The sequence below is a fragment of the Amblyomma americanum genome, chromosome 9 (assembly GCF_052857255.1).
Source record: "Amblyomma americanum isolate KBUSLIRL-KWMA chromosome 9, ASM5285725v1, whole genome shotgun sequence".
NCBI lineage: Eukaryota > Metazoa > Arthropoda > Arachnida > Ixodida > Ixodidae > Amblyomma > Amblyomma americanum.
The window spans coordinates 91,865,304-91,881,910 of record NC_135505.1 but is presented as its reverse complement, the minus strand read 5'-3'; the positions used below and the strand labels follow the sequence as shown (position 1 = coordinate 91,881,910).

Here is a 16,607-nt window from a genome sequence, read left to right as displayed (position 1 = left end):
AAAGCTGCGAGCTTTGCGGTGAAAGTACTAGCTTTCGTTGTGCTGATATTACATCGGTGCTTTTGCTGACGCGAAATTTCCGTTTTCGAAGTCTTTATGCCACCAAAGACTTGAACAATTTACACGGAACATCTCTATGTTTCAGAGGTGATTTCGTAGCAAAGCCGACTACAGTGGCAAACTTGCCCCATACCGCACTTGTCACGCCAGACAGACTGAGTGATAAGCTTGAGGCGTCCAGAAGTGCCACCGCTTAGGTTCTCTGCACTGAGAATCTGCACGGCACACCCTGACTGCCGGTAGGCCACGACGTATACGAAACAAACAAAATGCCCAAAGTACTAAGTGCGTGTATGTGACAGAGGCGGAGTCCCACAAGGCGTTGTTACAGTGCCTCGGCTGCTATGCCTTTTGATGGACAGTTTGAGTAGGTTGTCTTTTGTTGCCAACACTGATTCGCAAAAAAAATCGCGAAAGCACAGTGCTCACTCCTGCCATTGCCGCTGTGACTGCGAAGTATATTTTATGGTTGTTTGCGAAAACTAAATGTCTGCCTTTACTTCGACAACGAGCAGCTTGAGTAAAACGCAAAATCCATGCCTGTGCCAGAAAGACATGCGAAGGAGACGCGACGGCGGTATCCCTGAGCCCTTCGTGTGGAAGCCACCCCTCCCCTTTTTTAGCGATAGCTGCATTACGGTAGCATTTCGAGCCTTCAGCGTGGCTGCGCGCCACCCTGTGGCTGAGTCGCCACTCTGTGCCTGCGCCACCACGCTGTCATGAGGTTGGTAACGTGGTGCGAAGCAGTGGCGACGACGTGGCGCCGTGGCTGATCACGTGGTTCGTCACGTGGTTGGTCACTTGACCAAGTTCCGCTCAGTCAGCGGTAGCCATAGCGTCACTCCAGGTTCAACCAGAGCTAAACTACCGCCATTTTTTTTTACCTTCAATAAAGACATTATTGGCTGACGGCACCGAGTATTTCTGTTGCGCGCTACTTACTACTCACTCTGAACGGGGAAACAGAAAACAGGTGGCAGTCGGTGCCAAAGTGCTTGCATTCAGTGAAAAATGAAAATTGAAAATTGGTTCGTGGCGAAAGGAAATGGCGCAAATGTGGGCTAACACCTCAACCGCGCCGTAAGGGAAATGATAAAGGAGGGAGTGATAGTAGAAAGGAAGAAAGTGGTGCTGTAGTGGAGGGCTCCGGAATATTTTTGACCACCTGGGGATCTTTAACGCGCACTGACATCGCACAGCAGACGGGCGCCTTAGCATTTTCCCTCCATAAAAACGCAGCCGCCGCGGTCGGGTTCGAACCCGGGAACTCCGGATCAGTAGCCGAGCGCCCTAACCACTGAGCAACCGCGGCGGGTTACATTCAGTCTGTTTCAACGCATTTTCCGGACAATGCCACAAAAGTGCAACCTTTTCTTTCACTGCGTGCCAACAGTATAACATGCGCATATGACAAGTTAACCCCTTCTTCCTAATGCGCTGCTCCCAGCGTACAACAATCTTTCTTGCTCTGACTGCGAAGGCTTGTTTTTACTGTCAACTTCGGTCAATAATGTATCCTCCAGCAACACGACTGTCCACTGAAAATGCTCCCCTAAGCTTCTCGCTTTAGTTAACCTATCATCGTCGCAAAAGCGACCGCCGTGCGCCGTAAACAGCGTAACTTTTACTAGCCAAACGCTTTCCGTCTCTTCACCCTTCTTGCTGCAAGGCGTAGACAAGCGGCGGCTTCACGCTACCGTTGGTACTTTGTAGAACCGAAAATGCGTTTCGAGCCCCTGCTACATGTTGTTTATTTTGTATTAGTGTTAGTACTTTTCCCCCGGCCTTGTGAATTCCCTTCTTGATGAATCTGGTCACAAAGCAGAGCTAGGTACCTGCGCACCATGGCCATAATCGCTCGTTCGCCTGATGTTCGTTACTCGCAATCAAGGAGCCCAGTAGTTTGTTTTGTAGCAGCAGCAACACTGGGCTACCAGTCGAGCATTTCGCGATACATGTGAGAGGCCGGTTGTGGGCATGCGCCGTTACCATGGTTACCGGAGAGGAGCAGTGGGTGCGTTGCGTGTTTCGTCGCCGCCGTCGCCACGGCCGCTCGCCCGCTCCACCGTCGAGGCTGAATGTGACGTCACGCGGATGAGCAGTTGTGCGCATGCGCCGATACTATCGTAACCAAAGAGACCCCGCAGCTGCGCCACGTTCGTCACCACCGCCTCGCCGCACGCCGCTCTATCACCCAAACCGCGCGTCGTCGGATGTGCAGCATTGCGTGTAGAAGGCGGAGATGTATTCGGCGGCTGTATCGCAACGCTTGATATGGATGCACAGAAGGAGAGTCCAGATGCTGCCAAACTGCGGTATAGACAAGACAACATTAACTCTTCCAATCTTGAGGTTGTCGTCTGGCAGTTGGCTACCCAACAAAGAGAGAATGAGCGTCAGAAGGCGAAGAGAGCAGCGGAGACGCCCGAACAGAGAGAGGAACGCCTTGCCAAACGGAGACGCCAGACTGCCGAGCGTAATAGACGCCGCATAGCCGCCGAGATGGAGCCTATGGAAGGCGTCAGTCAACGGTAACCAACCGAAGAGGATGTGAAGGCCCGTCGTGTGACTGACTGCACCATTCGAGTTTCCGAAAGTGCATCTGCGACCCGGACATTTGAAGCAAACTTTCTAAACAATCCGTTTGGACACATGTGTATTGTGTGCGACAGACTGTGGCACCAAAAAAAAACTTGACATCAGTGAGTAATGCAATGTATGACACTTTGCGTTTGACATTTCCAGAATCATCGGATGAGACGGTGGCGAGTGTTTGTGGAGCGTGCAAGGGCATTCTTTCGGCATCCACCCTTACCGCCTGCTCTGCCAGTTTTGTACGAGGTGGCCGAACGTTTAATTTCTCCTCGCATTCCCTTCTTTAGAATCCGGCGTCTAATGAGCTGGCGTAACGGCCAGTTTGGCATAAAGGGACCTGTAATCAATGTTCCGGTTGATACGTACAAAATGTTGAAGCAGTTGCCACGAAATATCGAACAAAACAAGTCAATTCTGGTTAACGTTCAACGAGACTCTACCAAATCGAAATACTGCACAGACAAAATTGAGACCGCTGCATGCTACTTCACAGATCATCGGGTAGTTTTCGTCTCTGTCAAGCAAAATGAATTAAAGATGTGTATACCCAATGCCTCTCATTGCAAAACATACAGTGACAACATGCTCAGCCAGAGAAACGCACCTCCCGCTACGTATATCCTGGCATAGCGGAGCTAAGCAACTGCCATTTTTTTTATTAGGAATTTTGAGTTAACATTTTTTCTTGCGCCATCATGAGCCTGGCTTTGATGGACGTTATAAAATTGGTCCTAAGTGATAACTAGCGGACTAATCGATCAGCGGCTGTTAATGCTCTGTTTTGTTTTTGCTGCGAGGTGTTTTTTGTAATGAGGAATTTGTAGGGGATGATCGCTGCATCCAGTATCTAGCAATATATCTGGCAAATTATAAGTGTCTTCAACTTTAATAATTTCAACTGTATACACGCACACGCAGGGTGCCCGGCGGCCGCAGAGCGAGGCATAGCAACATGCCCTGACACACGTCACTGTGTGCTGTACGAGTTTACATACATCTCGCTCTTTTAGTGAGCTAGCACTAAGTACCTCGCTATCGAAAAAGCCATCTTCTCTGGGGATGAAGCCTCGGAGCGGAAATGAACTAATATAAAACATTTTGCGGTGGCGGGTCGCCTTCGAGCCCAGGGCAGCGCGAACAGGTCCGCATTTTTGGCCACTTGGCCCGTGTGCCATTAGACTAACGGGAGCGCTACCTCTTGACTATCGCCGCCACCGAACATCCTGCGTGCTAAGCTGAAAGTCTCTGGCGCTGAGATTTGCACGTCGTCGTGTTCATCAAGTTCCATCCGTGCGCAAGGGATCCAAGAGCCGGAACCGAAATAAAAAACGAAGTGTTTGCGCCCTGAATTCGCGTTTGAACTAACTACCTCGCTAGCGAAAAGGCGATCTTGTCGGCGAGTTATTGTTAATTAACGCAAGCGGAACCTGTCACAGTTGACATGAAAGAATAGAGAAAAGGAGTACTCCCCTTTCATCTTGCAGAAAAGAGGTGGCAGAGACAAAAGACTCAGATATAATGAACAACTCGGATATAGCGAAATACTTGGATACAACCAAATTCTTTTATGTGCTGCTCGTTAGTACTTAAAGAGATCCAAATGAAAACATGATTCCGCTTTTGCTCCGCACCAATAAAATTGATCGACCCAGAGTTAATCCCAAATTTAATTCTGGCAGCACATCACAGTGATTACAGGAGACACACAAAGCAAAGTGCATGTGCTGGTGCAGCTACGTCGCATTTAGTTCGACGAAGTAATTGGGGGTCAATTTTCTCTCCAGCTGCAGCGATGAGAAACGGCATGCCGCTGAGACTGTAAGCAGCAACCTCGTCGCCCACCCAAATGTTTCGTGTAATCAAAATCGTTGAGAGGTGTCGCGAAGCTGGAAAAAGTAAAAGGATGTGAAAAACTGTGGAAAACCTGAGGCATGATATTGTTGCGGTGTCAGTACCATAAGCTGCTAAATTTTTTCACGTGGCTATTATGGCTGCAGCTTTTATAACTAATTTTTGACAGCTAAGGAAGTCCACGTGATAATTTTAACTGGGAAGAAAACCTCGACATAGCCGCAAGTTAGTGGGCAGCAGTGCTCAAAGGTCGGTGCGTGCCAACGCTTCCTTGTTTCGAAACGGTGCTTAACCGCTTTCGCAGCACTGGCGTGGTACATCCAGAAACAAGAATGCGAACAAGACTTCAAGAACGGCGTCCTGGCGCAAATTAAATGAAGACCATAGGCGAGCATAAGTGAAGTCACTGACGCATCTCAGGACTTTGTCACTTCCGTTCCGAGAGTCGTCTGCCCCCTACAAGGCTCTGATGCAAGCGGGAACTTATCGGTAAGACGTAAATTGTGAACAATTAGAATTCAGGGGACCGCTTTATTAGTTACCATGATTCGCCCGCTCTCTGACGTCCGCGACCGCTGGTATTACAATGCGGCAAGGGGTTTTATTTACATCAAATATCGTAGCTTCAAAAATATTTGGCGGTCTTTGTGAATATCTGAAACACCATGTGTGTGTACGTACCTACGTGCACCGGGTGTTAGTTTGCAAAAATAAGATTTTTCAGGCAAAAATAGGATTTTTGAGCCAAAAATATGGCTTTTGGGGCATAGTATTGCCAGGTTTGGCGGATGCCAGAAAACCGGTGAATCTTCTCAACAAGTAACGTGGTTATCTAATTTCGATTAATTAACTTTAATAACTGTTACAGTTAGGCTTCTAGTTGTAAATAGAGATTTGTACCCTGCCGTTAGCAACCGCCATATCAGTTTCCGGAATTTTGAAAACGCGATTCCCCTCGCCGCTGTGGCTCGACAGAATTTGGCAGCATCGTGCGAAAATACACGCGCTTTCGAAAGCATGCAGTCAAAGCAATGCTGCAGTTAACATAACAAGTCGTAAAAGCCAAGTTTTGTCGAGCGAATTTGGTTCGACAACTCGACGCTTTGGCTCTGGAGTCACTTTGGCGCCCGGCAGCTCACAATACTCGGCCACCTCGTCTCCAGAGACGGCGTCCTGACGGATCCTGACAAATTCTGTGCTGTGGCAGACTTTCATAAACCGACTTCTAAAAAACAGGTGCACCGATTTGTGGGTTTCTGCTCCTATTTCGGCGCTTTGTCCACAATTTCGTATGTATCGTCGCGCCCCTCACGAGACTCCTGAGGGGTCCCGCCAACTTGCCTACGTGGGACTCGGCCTTCGATGAAACTTTTACTGCGCTCAGTCGTCTTAAGGCTTCAACATCTACCCTTCGACACTGCGGCCGCAGTGCCCTTACTGAGGTGCACACCGACGCAAACGGATTCGGCCTCGGTGCTGTCCATGCCCAACGCAAGCCGGAATTTGCTAAATACGTCGTTGCGTACGCCAGCCTTGCGCTCACCAAAGCTGAGACGAACTACACCATGACAGCAAAGGAGTACCTTGCCGTAGTTTGGGCTCTCACAAAACATCATCGATACTGATATGTCCGCCCGTTCACCACTGTTACTGATCACCACGACTTGTGCTGCTTGGCCGTACTTAAAAATCCTTCAGGGCGCATTGTCCGCTGGGCCCTTTGTCTTCAGAAATTCGATATTACAGTTGTTTACCCGTCGGACCGCAGGCACTCCGACGAAAACGCCTTGTCACGCTCGCCACTGTCCTTTCCTCCGCCCTCTTCGCCGCTTTCTGAATCCCTAATCGCAGCGCTCACTGCAATGGACATGCCCCTTCAACAACGCCAAGTTTCATGGATTTCATTCTTGCTCGACATACTTCGTGCACACTCTACGGCCTCCTTCCCTCGGGCCCTTCGTCGCCGAGCTTCCCATTTTGCCCTCCGCGACGATTTTCTGTACCGCCGCAACTATCGTTCGGACGGCCGAAAGTGGCTTCTCGTAATTCCCCGACATCTCCGGTCTGATATTTGTGAACACCACCATGCCGATTCTCAGAGCGCTCACTCTCCCTCGCTGAAAACCTACGAGCGACTACGCCAGAGGTACTATTGGCGGGGCATGTACAACTTCGTTCGTCGCTATGCTCGTTCCTGCAATGATGTCAGCAGCGGAAGTCGACACCTCGGCCCTCGACTGCCCCGTTGCAACCATTACGGTGCCCGGCTCGCCCTTTCGATCGTGTGAGCATCAACATGTGTGAGGCACTTCCCTTCACGGCCGCCAGGAATCGACGGATCACAGTCACCATGGACTACCTCACTCGGTATGCTGAGACCGCTGCCCTACCTGTTGCTAGTGCTCGCGGCGTCGCTTTTTTCCTTCTTAACCACTTCGTCCTGCGTCACGGCGCTCCTCTAGAATTCAGAGTGACCGTGGTAGTGTCTTCTTGTCTGCAGTTGTTCACAAGCTTCTCGATGTGTGCCACACAGTCGACCGAACCACTACTGCTTACCACTCCCAAACCTACTGCCTCACCAAACGATTCAAACGGACTCTGGGGCACATTGATCTTTATGTACATTCGCTCCGACAGCTCTAATCGGCATCGGGTTCTTCCGTTCGTAAGCTACGCATATAACACCACAGCTCAAGCCACCACCGCATTTACCCCATTATTTCTTTTATTCGGGCGATAGGCTTCCAGTCTGCTGGATACAATCCTTCCCAACAACTCCGAAAGCTCGGAATGCACTTCCCTTTCTGACATTACCCGCCACGCTGAACAGTGCAGACAGTTGGCTCGCTCTTTCACTGCTGTGCGCCAAGGCCTCCGCAAACATGAGTCCGATCAAGACACGCCCGCTGTTCACTTCTCCACTGGCTGGCCCAATGGTCTGGTTCTCTGTTCCGGCAGCGTCCAAATTTTCGACCGAGCACATCGGCCCTTACCACATCTTAGAGCGTATTTCACCTGTTAGCTACAACATAGAAAGGGTGACACCTTCTTTGGGCCATCGCCGCCGTGGCCGCGAAGTCGTTGACGTCAGCCGCTTGAGCCATATTACTGGCCCCTTCTCGTCTCCACTCCTTGAGTTGCCAGGATGGCTCCCTGCTTCCGCCGGGGAAATTGGAATGAAGGTGATTCAGCACCGATTCCCCTCCCATCCTCCGACTCCTGACCCGCCTCCTCTTGCATTTCTCGTCAATCCCTCCCCATCGCCCACTCCCGTTGCGGTTGTCCATACTTAAGGAGACAGTTCGAGGGCTGTTTATTCTGATTATTTTCACTCCCTCCCAGTGTCACCTGCCAAACAAGAACCTCAATTATTTTTCAGCACCGACGCCAACGAGGTCAAACTACCTGTGCCACGGTCTTCGTCACCGGCGCGGCCAACGTCCCAACAAACCGCCATATATATATATATATATATATATATATATATATATATATATATATATATATATATATATATATATATATATATATATATATATATATATATATATATATGAATAGCTATTTAAAAATTTGAACACCATTCCTACTCTGGCATGTTTTTGCAGGAAGGTGGTTTCTGTCGATGCCTTTTATTCAATTTCGCAGCTTTTTCGAGGTTTCGTACAACACCGAAAAAATAATTTGACTCCAGCACTTGTCGCATGTTTTTCGCCAAAAGTAATAAATACGACAAGACGCTATTCTTCATGATGTTCGGGTACCGATTGCATACGCTGGCGTTCAATGTAACAACACGAAACGTGATTCATTTCAAGCCAACTTCATTTTCATTATGCTGGTGCTGTTCAAGCGTTATAATTTTTATTTTACAAGGAACAATTTTTTTTCGGTTGAGCTGGAAATTATCCCCTCCATTTTTTTGCCCAACATCTCGCTGGCATTGCATATTGATTCGCCATGCACCCCATTGAAGCCCTAGCTTTTTCCATCTCAGGCATGCTACGCACCTCGCGTTTGGATAGCATAGGAAAGAAAATACCTGTGCGTGGCATTTTTAAAAAAAAGAGTGGTTTGTTGGTCTCTTCGATATCCTTAGCACTGAGGCTCTGAGCAGGAAGCAGATTATGAGACTTGTGCACAGTTGGCTCCAGGCCGCCCGGAGGAAACAGGGATTGGACACGTTAGAACCATTGGAGAAACGGTCTAGGTTGTCTTCATAGAAAAAAATATCATTCATGCGAATGATGCGTGGAAAACTGTGATACACAGGTTCCGCGGCAGTGACTGGTCTGCTCTCTTTGAAAAAATGTAGCTGTCATCAGCGGGCAGGATCCTCCGTTCGCTTCGTAACCCCCTCTCACAGACCATTCTGTCCACATTGTATCGAAGCAGACGACAACCAGAGGCATTCGCTGAAGTTACACGTTCCTATTGCTTTGCTTTTATCGCCTCAGTGCGTAAACAAAAAGCCTGGAACCCGACCTACAGAGAGCGGTAATGCAGGTGTCAACGTAGTATCGTTCTTCGCAAATCAGTGCTTTGGTCGACCAGGTGCTGTCATTTCTTTTTTTTTTATATGCCCATCGCTTTTTTCAGAATCGGTAACTTGCCCAACAGGAAATGTTTATTAACGCATGTTTTTTGCATGCGCTCTAAATTTCACTATAATAATAATTATAATCGCACATATCCCGTCTGCAGGCTTCTATTTTTTGCTATTAACGTTATAGCTATCGTCAAAGGCATTCCCCCTTAGTTGTCTATTGCAGTCTCAGCTGCTCGATGCGACCGATGGGAACACTACAAAAGAAAAAAGTGCTACATATGAGAAGTATGGACCATTATCTTCTATATTTCCACATCAGTAACTTCATTTTTGCAATATTCAAAATTTTTATGCAAGAAGGTTGAACATGAAGGGCTGGAGTAAGTTGGGATGGAATATTTTGCGTTTTCACTTAGCCTGACAGGATTTATAGTATAATACGTTATGCTGCCCCAAAATACGGCGCCATCACCAGACTTCTGATGTTCCGAAAAGCACGTGCCGAGCCGTACACTGCGCAGCGTGTGTAAACTTCAAGAACTGGTTCATTGTTAAATAAAAAAAATTTCGAATGAAACAGCACAAGCCTAAATGAGATCAACAGGGCTAAGATATTAGCCACGTCTCCCATTTTTATGACACGCCAGTGCGTGAAATCGGTCGCAGGACATAATTAACAGTGGTGTATTTCTCTTACCTGTTATATTTTCTAGGAACATGACATGCGCCAACATCGAGAGCCAAATTAATTATTCTTTGCGTAGCCCAATGTCTCCTAAATTGCTTTAAAAACCAGCGAGGAATTTATATTTGTGCAAAATACCGCAAAATAAAATTAGTATATAAATAAGCACTCAAAAAGAAGCAAATTAAACTTATTCCATGTCTTATACAGCGCAGCGTTGGAACTTGTGTAGATGTAGGGAAAAATTAGACCACTTTTCTGATGCTTAGTTTATCCCAAACCTCACCTTTTTAGAGCTGCTGAAACGATCAAAACCTTTTTAGCCAATAAAATTTGAATAGTTGTATTCTCAGTGGGCCCAAACACCATAAATTTTTTTCCTCATTAATAGTTTGCTCCACACATCTCAGCCCACTTTTTTTAAAGCTCTTTATAACGTTTCAGGTTGCATCTTGCTACTGAAGCAAATGTTTCAAAGTGAGGACAACACTCTGGTTAAAAAGTTATCTGCTCAGATGGAAGAAAGTTGCAGACTTCGTGGCACAATTTGAAAAGCAGACAGTTCATTACAGTAGCCTTAGGAGCGCCTATTTGTTAACGTTGTTTTCTTTCAGCTGTGACGCCTTACGCAGTATGGATCTATGCTAGCCATACATTCTTCCTCTGATTTTTTTAATTTATGAGTCTGTATCTTCATCATAACTGATAAATCCATCCCCACAGAAGCACCACAATCGTCACAAGAGGTGCAAAGTCAGATGCTGTTGGAGAGAGGAACTCGAAGACTATGGTTACGAAGTGACAAAGTGCCAGTTACGCTACATGGCGGAAGGACTACGATGTGACTTTCAAAAGGTGAGCATCAGTTGATTTTTCTGACATGCATTCGTGGCACAGACATCGGCCACTCAAATATTTTTAAAAATTAGAATTATGTTTATTAGTCAGTAAGAGTGGTTTGCTTGGTGACGACGAGGATGACGGAAGCAGCAGTAATGATGTGGTGGTCCGGCCTTCGGTCAGCCTGAGCAAGGGTCTCAATCCGGAGCGATGGCAGTGCGGCCGGGATAATGCACATTTTCTTCCTCACAATGGCCCCAGAGAGAAAAGCAGCCAACCTGGCGACTCATGGTGCCGACAACACAACAGGGTCGTAGTACGGCTTTTGGCGTTGAACATGGACAGTCTCAATGCCACGGCGGCGGAGATCGGCAGACGGCATGAGTGGCTCAATAATGTAGTTAACTGGGGACGTGCGCTCCAGGACGCGGCAGGGGCCTTGATATTACGATATCAGTTTCTTGAAGAGGCCAGAAGTACTGGAGCATAACCACAGCCACACGAGTCAGCCGAGTGGGAAGGCCGGTGCAAGCCACTTTTGCCACAGCGGTTTTTGAGGCGCCCCTGAGTGTCTACTTTGGGCGACCTTGCGATCTGACGGCATGCACTGTTCACTATGCTGGGCAGCATCAGAGACAGTTATACATTCAGATGCGGCAGGACGGTAGTGGGACAACTGTGTCGATGGGAGCGTGTGGATGCCGGCCGTAAAGCACAAAAGACAGACTCAATCTGTACTGGAGTGTTACAGGCGTACGTTATTTAGAGGAGAACGAAATCCCAGTTCGTGGGGTTGGCAGAGGCGTACATGGCCAGCAGGTCACCAAGGATGCGATTATATGGTTCGGTTATACAATTTGTTTGTGGATGGTAGGCGGTACAAGTTCGTAGAATTATATTGCATTCTGAGAGCACAGTTTCAATGACGTCAGCAAGAAAGCTCGTCCTTGTCATTGAGGAGTTCACGAGGAGCACCGAGGCGAAGTATAAAATGCTGCAGAAAGAATGACGTCACATCACAAGTTGTACCAGCCGGGCGCGCAGCGGGATGAGGTGGACGGATAGTGGCTGCAACTCGATAGCGATTCGATAAGGCTGGTGCGTACGGCGTTGGCAGGCCAGGCACGAGCGGTCGTACATTATAAAGTTGTACTGCACATGCCGCGCCAGTAGTGCCTGAGATGGATGCGATTGTATGCCTGGAATACTCTGGCGTGACCACATTGCGGGTCAACGCGGGAAGAGGCGCATATTAGGGAGCATAGACATCTTGGAATGGTGAGAAGCCATTTGCGTCCATCACGGTCATAGTTACGCGAATAAAGCAGGTGCTCACGAATAGCGCGGGATGCCGGCACCGTAGATGAATCGGATAGAAAGTCGAGATGAGAGGCAATCCACTGATCTTAACGCTGCACTGAAGGCTCGTTGATGGTGAGCGAAGGCGTACTGGCTTCGGGGGCGGACGGCTGACAATATCGGCCGGTAGCGGGGAGCTGCACTAGGCATCGGCATCCTGATGCTCGCGGCCCGAATGGCAGACGACATGTATGGTATATTCTTGGAAGCGGAGACCCCACCGAGCCAGGCGGCCGGAGGGATCTTTCATTCGACAAAGACAACAAAGGTCATGGTGGTCCGCGGCCACGTCAAAAGGATGGCCATAGAGGTAAGGTCGAAACTTGCCTAGGGCCCAAACGATGGTCAAGCACTCTTTTTCTGTGACGGAGTAGTTGGACTCGGCTTTCGTCAGAGTGTGGCTGGCGTAAGCGACTACACTTTGTGCGAATCCAGATTTGCGCTCAGTAATCACAGCACCGAGTGCTGTACCACTGACGTGCATGTGTACTTCGGTTGGTGCTTGCGGGTCCAAGTGGTGCACAAATGGTGCCGTTAGGCGATTGCGCAAGGTGGTGTAGGCATCTTCGCATGCAGGCAACGAGAAATCCACGTTGCTGCCGAGGAGCTCAGTTAAAGTGACAACAATGACAGTAAAGAACCAAATAAAAGGTCGAAAATGGGAACAGAGTCCTAGAAGGCTGCGCAGTTCCTTTATAAGAGCAGGTTTAGGAAAAGCGGTCGCAGCACGAAGTTTAGCGGTATCGGGACGGACACCCTCCTTCTACAGAACGAGGCCTGAAATGGTTGGTTTGATTTGGTTTATGGGGTTTAACGTTCCAAAATGACTCAGGCTATAAGGGATGCCGTAGCGAACGGCTCCCGAAATTTCGATCATCTGGGGTTCTTTAACGTGTACAGACATCGCACAGCACACGGGCGTCTAGAAATTCTTGGCCCAAAATTTTAATTCCCGAGCAGTAAAGTGACACTTTTTTCATTTGAGCTGCAGGCCTGCGTCCGTAATGCAGGTAAAGACGTGCATGAGCCGGGACCGATGAGTCTCAAAATCGGGAGAAAAGACCACGACATCGTCCAGATAGCACAGGCATGACATCTACTTCAGGCCGCACAAAATGGTGCTCATCATGCTCTCGAAAGTAGCTGGACCATTACATAAGCCGGAAGGCATGACGTTAAACTCATACCGGCAGTCAGGGTTCACAAATGCGGTTTTTAGGCGATCTTTGGCTGCCATCATGACCCGCTAGTACCCAGAGCGAAAATCGAGAAAATAGAAGGGTTCCTCTCCTTTATTTTCTCACTATACGTGCACACAGGTGCCAGCCACTTGAAAGCGAATATATTGTGGTAATGGGCCGCCGCTAGAGGTGGGACCATGACTGGAAATCGACCATACCTGTGTTGAAATTTGAAGCGCGAGATCGTAAGGAATTCTTTCTGATTCCTAAGCTCCGGTGCCGTCTCGGTCAAATGAACAGTCTGCTTTGTGATAAATGAGGCTCGATCTAAACTGTGGAACATATCGTGTTTGAGTGTCTGGCGTATGCTGACGAGCGTACGTACTATGAACATTGCATGGAGAAGCTGTCCCCGGTGCCTCTTGCAATGGACAGTGATTTACGTCCCTTAGTCTGCGGTAAGCAACATAGACGTGCATCTAACGTTTTGTTTGCATACTGAAAAGCCATTCCCTAAGTCCCATTTTATTTCACCTTTAATTTTACCCTCATGCATTCTTCGCGCAGTGAACTTTGTTAGTCCATTTGTCGCACTATGAGCTTCCTCATTTCAAATGTTACATCACTGCACTCCGATGCAGCTTAGTGCGCATTTAAAGGTCGCATTCTATTTTCTCTCCTTTTTATTTCTTTTATTTTGCCTTTCCCGCTCCACTCGTCTTCCGTCTTCATCTCCCAGCTTCCCTCCCCCACGCAGAGTAGCACGCCAGCGGTTTTTAAACGCTGGCTCAATTTTGCTTTTTCATTAAGGGGTTTCTTTCTCTCCCCTAAGCTCCTATTTTTACATCAGGAACTCCGAGAGTCTCAAAAGGGAGTACCTTGCATTCTGTTTCTATGCCTCTATTGCTGCTCGGCGCTTTGACACGAGCGCCCAAAAGTGAAAGCTACTTGAAGGAAGGCAGAGGATAACGGGTTCACGTTAAATGCCAAAATGTAAAAGCATTCTGGGCATGAGCAGCATTACAGGGCGTTCCTTGCTCTGTCGAAGGTAAAATAGCACGACCAGAGCAACCTTTTGTTTCTGTGTTAAAAATCAAGGATGAGTTCTGAAGCCTCAAAGTATCATTCATGAAGACAATGAGAATTTGCAAATTCGAATTCTTACATCATTCAGTTACTGTGAATCATGTGCATGTTAGAAGAACACTGATCGAAAATTAGCAAAGCGTCGTTTTTGACGGAAACGAGAGCAGAATTGCATGAATGATGAACTCGTCATTCGTTTACCTGTTGTCCTAGTAGAAGTTGAATATTGGTCAGAAACGTTTACCATGTTGCTTGCTATCCGCAACTGCTCACTGGAACGTTCCCTTAGCTTGATTACTCGGGGTAGCGTCACGTAGACGACCAGTTGGGATAGCCCCTGTTTTTTTTTATGGCGCATGCAAATGTGCTTCATCCACACAGTCGTGTTCTTAGCGGGAGTAGCGAATCCCGCAGTCCTCTAAAACAGGTTCATGTTGCACAACTCTGACAAGGCGCGCTTGAAATGCCCCAGCTGAATGATTTCCTAACCAAATCCCACTAGCTGGAATTTCTCCCGTTAGGACCATGTATTGAAAAATCCGCGTTCGGACTGTTCCAGATCTGGGAGGCTTGCTGAGTACGTTGACAGCAGTAACCAATCACGTAAACTGTCCTACAGACTCCACGATGGCAATAAACTCAGTAAAACACACAATCATCATCGTCATCATCAGCCTGACTATGCCGATTGCAGGAAAAAAACCTCTTCAAACCAATCTAAATGACCCTGTCTTGAGCCACCATACACCTCTGTAATATTCACCTTCCCATAATCTGAGTAGCAGGCCACATACATACTTAGGAGACCGCTGAACTTCCCTCCGTGCTCAAATGAAGATTGTGGTTGTCGTTCAACGACCGATTCAAACAACTTCCGTCTTCTTGCCCAAGTGGCCATTGCATTAAAAAACAAAACTCCGCTTCCACGGAAAAATTTCCTCAAATGCTAGAATAAAAACCTGTGTTTCGTATGGCACAGGTAGATTAGACAATTTTAACGACCTTTCACTGTCTAAATAACAGTTCGCTGATCTTTCGAAATCTATACGGAAAAATATCTTTTCCTGATAGATTAGACAATTTTACCTGCCATTTACTCTCTAAATACCAGTTGGCTGTTCTCTTTAATCGATACGTTATAATGTTTTTTTTCCTTACATATGAAACTCCTGAAAGCTATGCACTTTTCTTTGTTCTCCACAGACATGCCGGCGTGGTGTTTGCGCCAAACATGAGTGGAACACAACAGCCCGGCGATTGAAGAAGCTCCAGCTGATACGGAAATCCTCCATAGCTCTGCCATAAAACGAGCAACATTCCTTAGAACCACAACCAACAAAATCTTCGGAAATCCCTTCATATCCAAGGAGAACTCTAGTTTGGGCTAGTAAGTTGATGATTCACAAAGAAAACGGCGTGAACTACGTGGACAAAAGAGAAACAAACACGACAGGACCGGCGCCAATCCTGTCGTGTTTGTTTCTTTTTTGTACCCGTATTTCGCGCTGTTTTTCTCTGTGAACCCTTCATATCATTGAGCAGTCATATACAAGAATAACAAAGTATGCGCAGGTTACATCAAACAGTGTAATTAGCAATTATAAAGCAATGATTTTGCCACCATATTTGTAGTGTTCCTATCGCAAGCGCAATGAATGTTTGGAATATAATGCAGGAGCATATAAATACCGGACGTGATGTTGCGCGTTTGAAATATTTCCAGCATTCAGTGGGCCCTTCCAGCAGGGCTTTTTAAGCGTTTCTTGTCCCAGCAAGGTATAAAAAGTTAATTCATTTCGCTGGAAAAATCGGCCAATGCTTTGCTGAATAGAAATAAATGTAAACTATTAGGAAGACCTCTTTGTCCTTTATTCATACTCGAAGATGTGCAATCTTCATGTGCAAGCAGATTGCAAGCTTCTGCGTCTTTTTCTTGAGCAGAACAAAAACCAGAGATGCTAGTTTTTTATACAGAGTACTACATAATTTGCCACCTTAAAGGGCCAATATATGTGGAAACCAGCGAAAATATTTCCTGTCTGAGCTCGCCTTCTGTCATTAGGCGGAGAAAACTAGCACTGCTGCCGATGGCCCTTTCTCTTTCGAGTTCAATCTTTCCGATTTTTTTTTCACAGGCGAGGCCTGCGTGCCGAAATAAAAAATCTCACCGTGTAGAAGTTATCACACTAAAGCAGTGAAGAAACAACAGCGCAACAGCGGCCGCCAGTCTTGTTGAACCAAAAGCTTCAACACGCCAGCTTTTCGAGCCGTCAGTGGGGCCGCAAGTCTGACCTTGAATGTAGCTAGAGATCACGCTGGCCGCAAGTTTCACCTTCAATGTAGGTACAGGTCAAACCATGAGCATGACTGGTGGTAGTCAGGTTCTACACATGACATCAGC

At 47.4% G+C, this 16,607-nt stretch overlaps 1 long non-coding RNA gene across 1 annotated transcript; it reads left to right on the top strand.

Annotated features, from left to right (window-relative positions):
- The first annotated feature begins 2,317 nt into the window (after positions 1-2,317).
- Positions 2,318-15,691, top strand: LOC144105025 (uncharacterized). The gene is made up of 3 exons (XR_013308693.1): positions 2,318-2,762; positions 10,464-10,595; positions 15,410-15,691. It is a non-coding gene; the product is annotated as an uncharacterized LOC144105025 (long non-coding RNA).
- Positions 15,692-16,607: the final 916 nt, after the last annotated feature.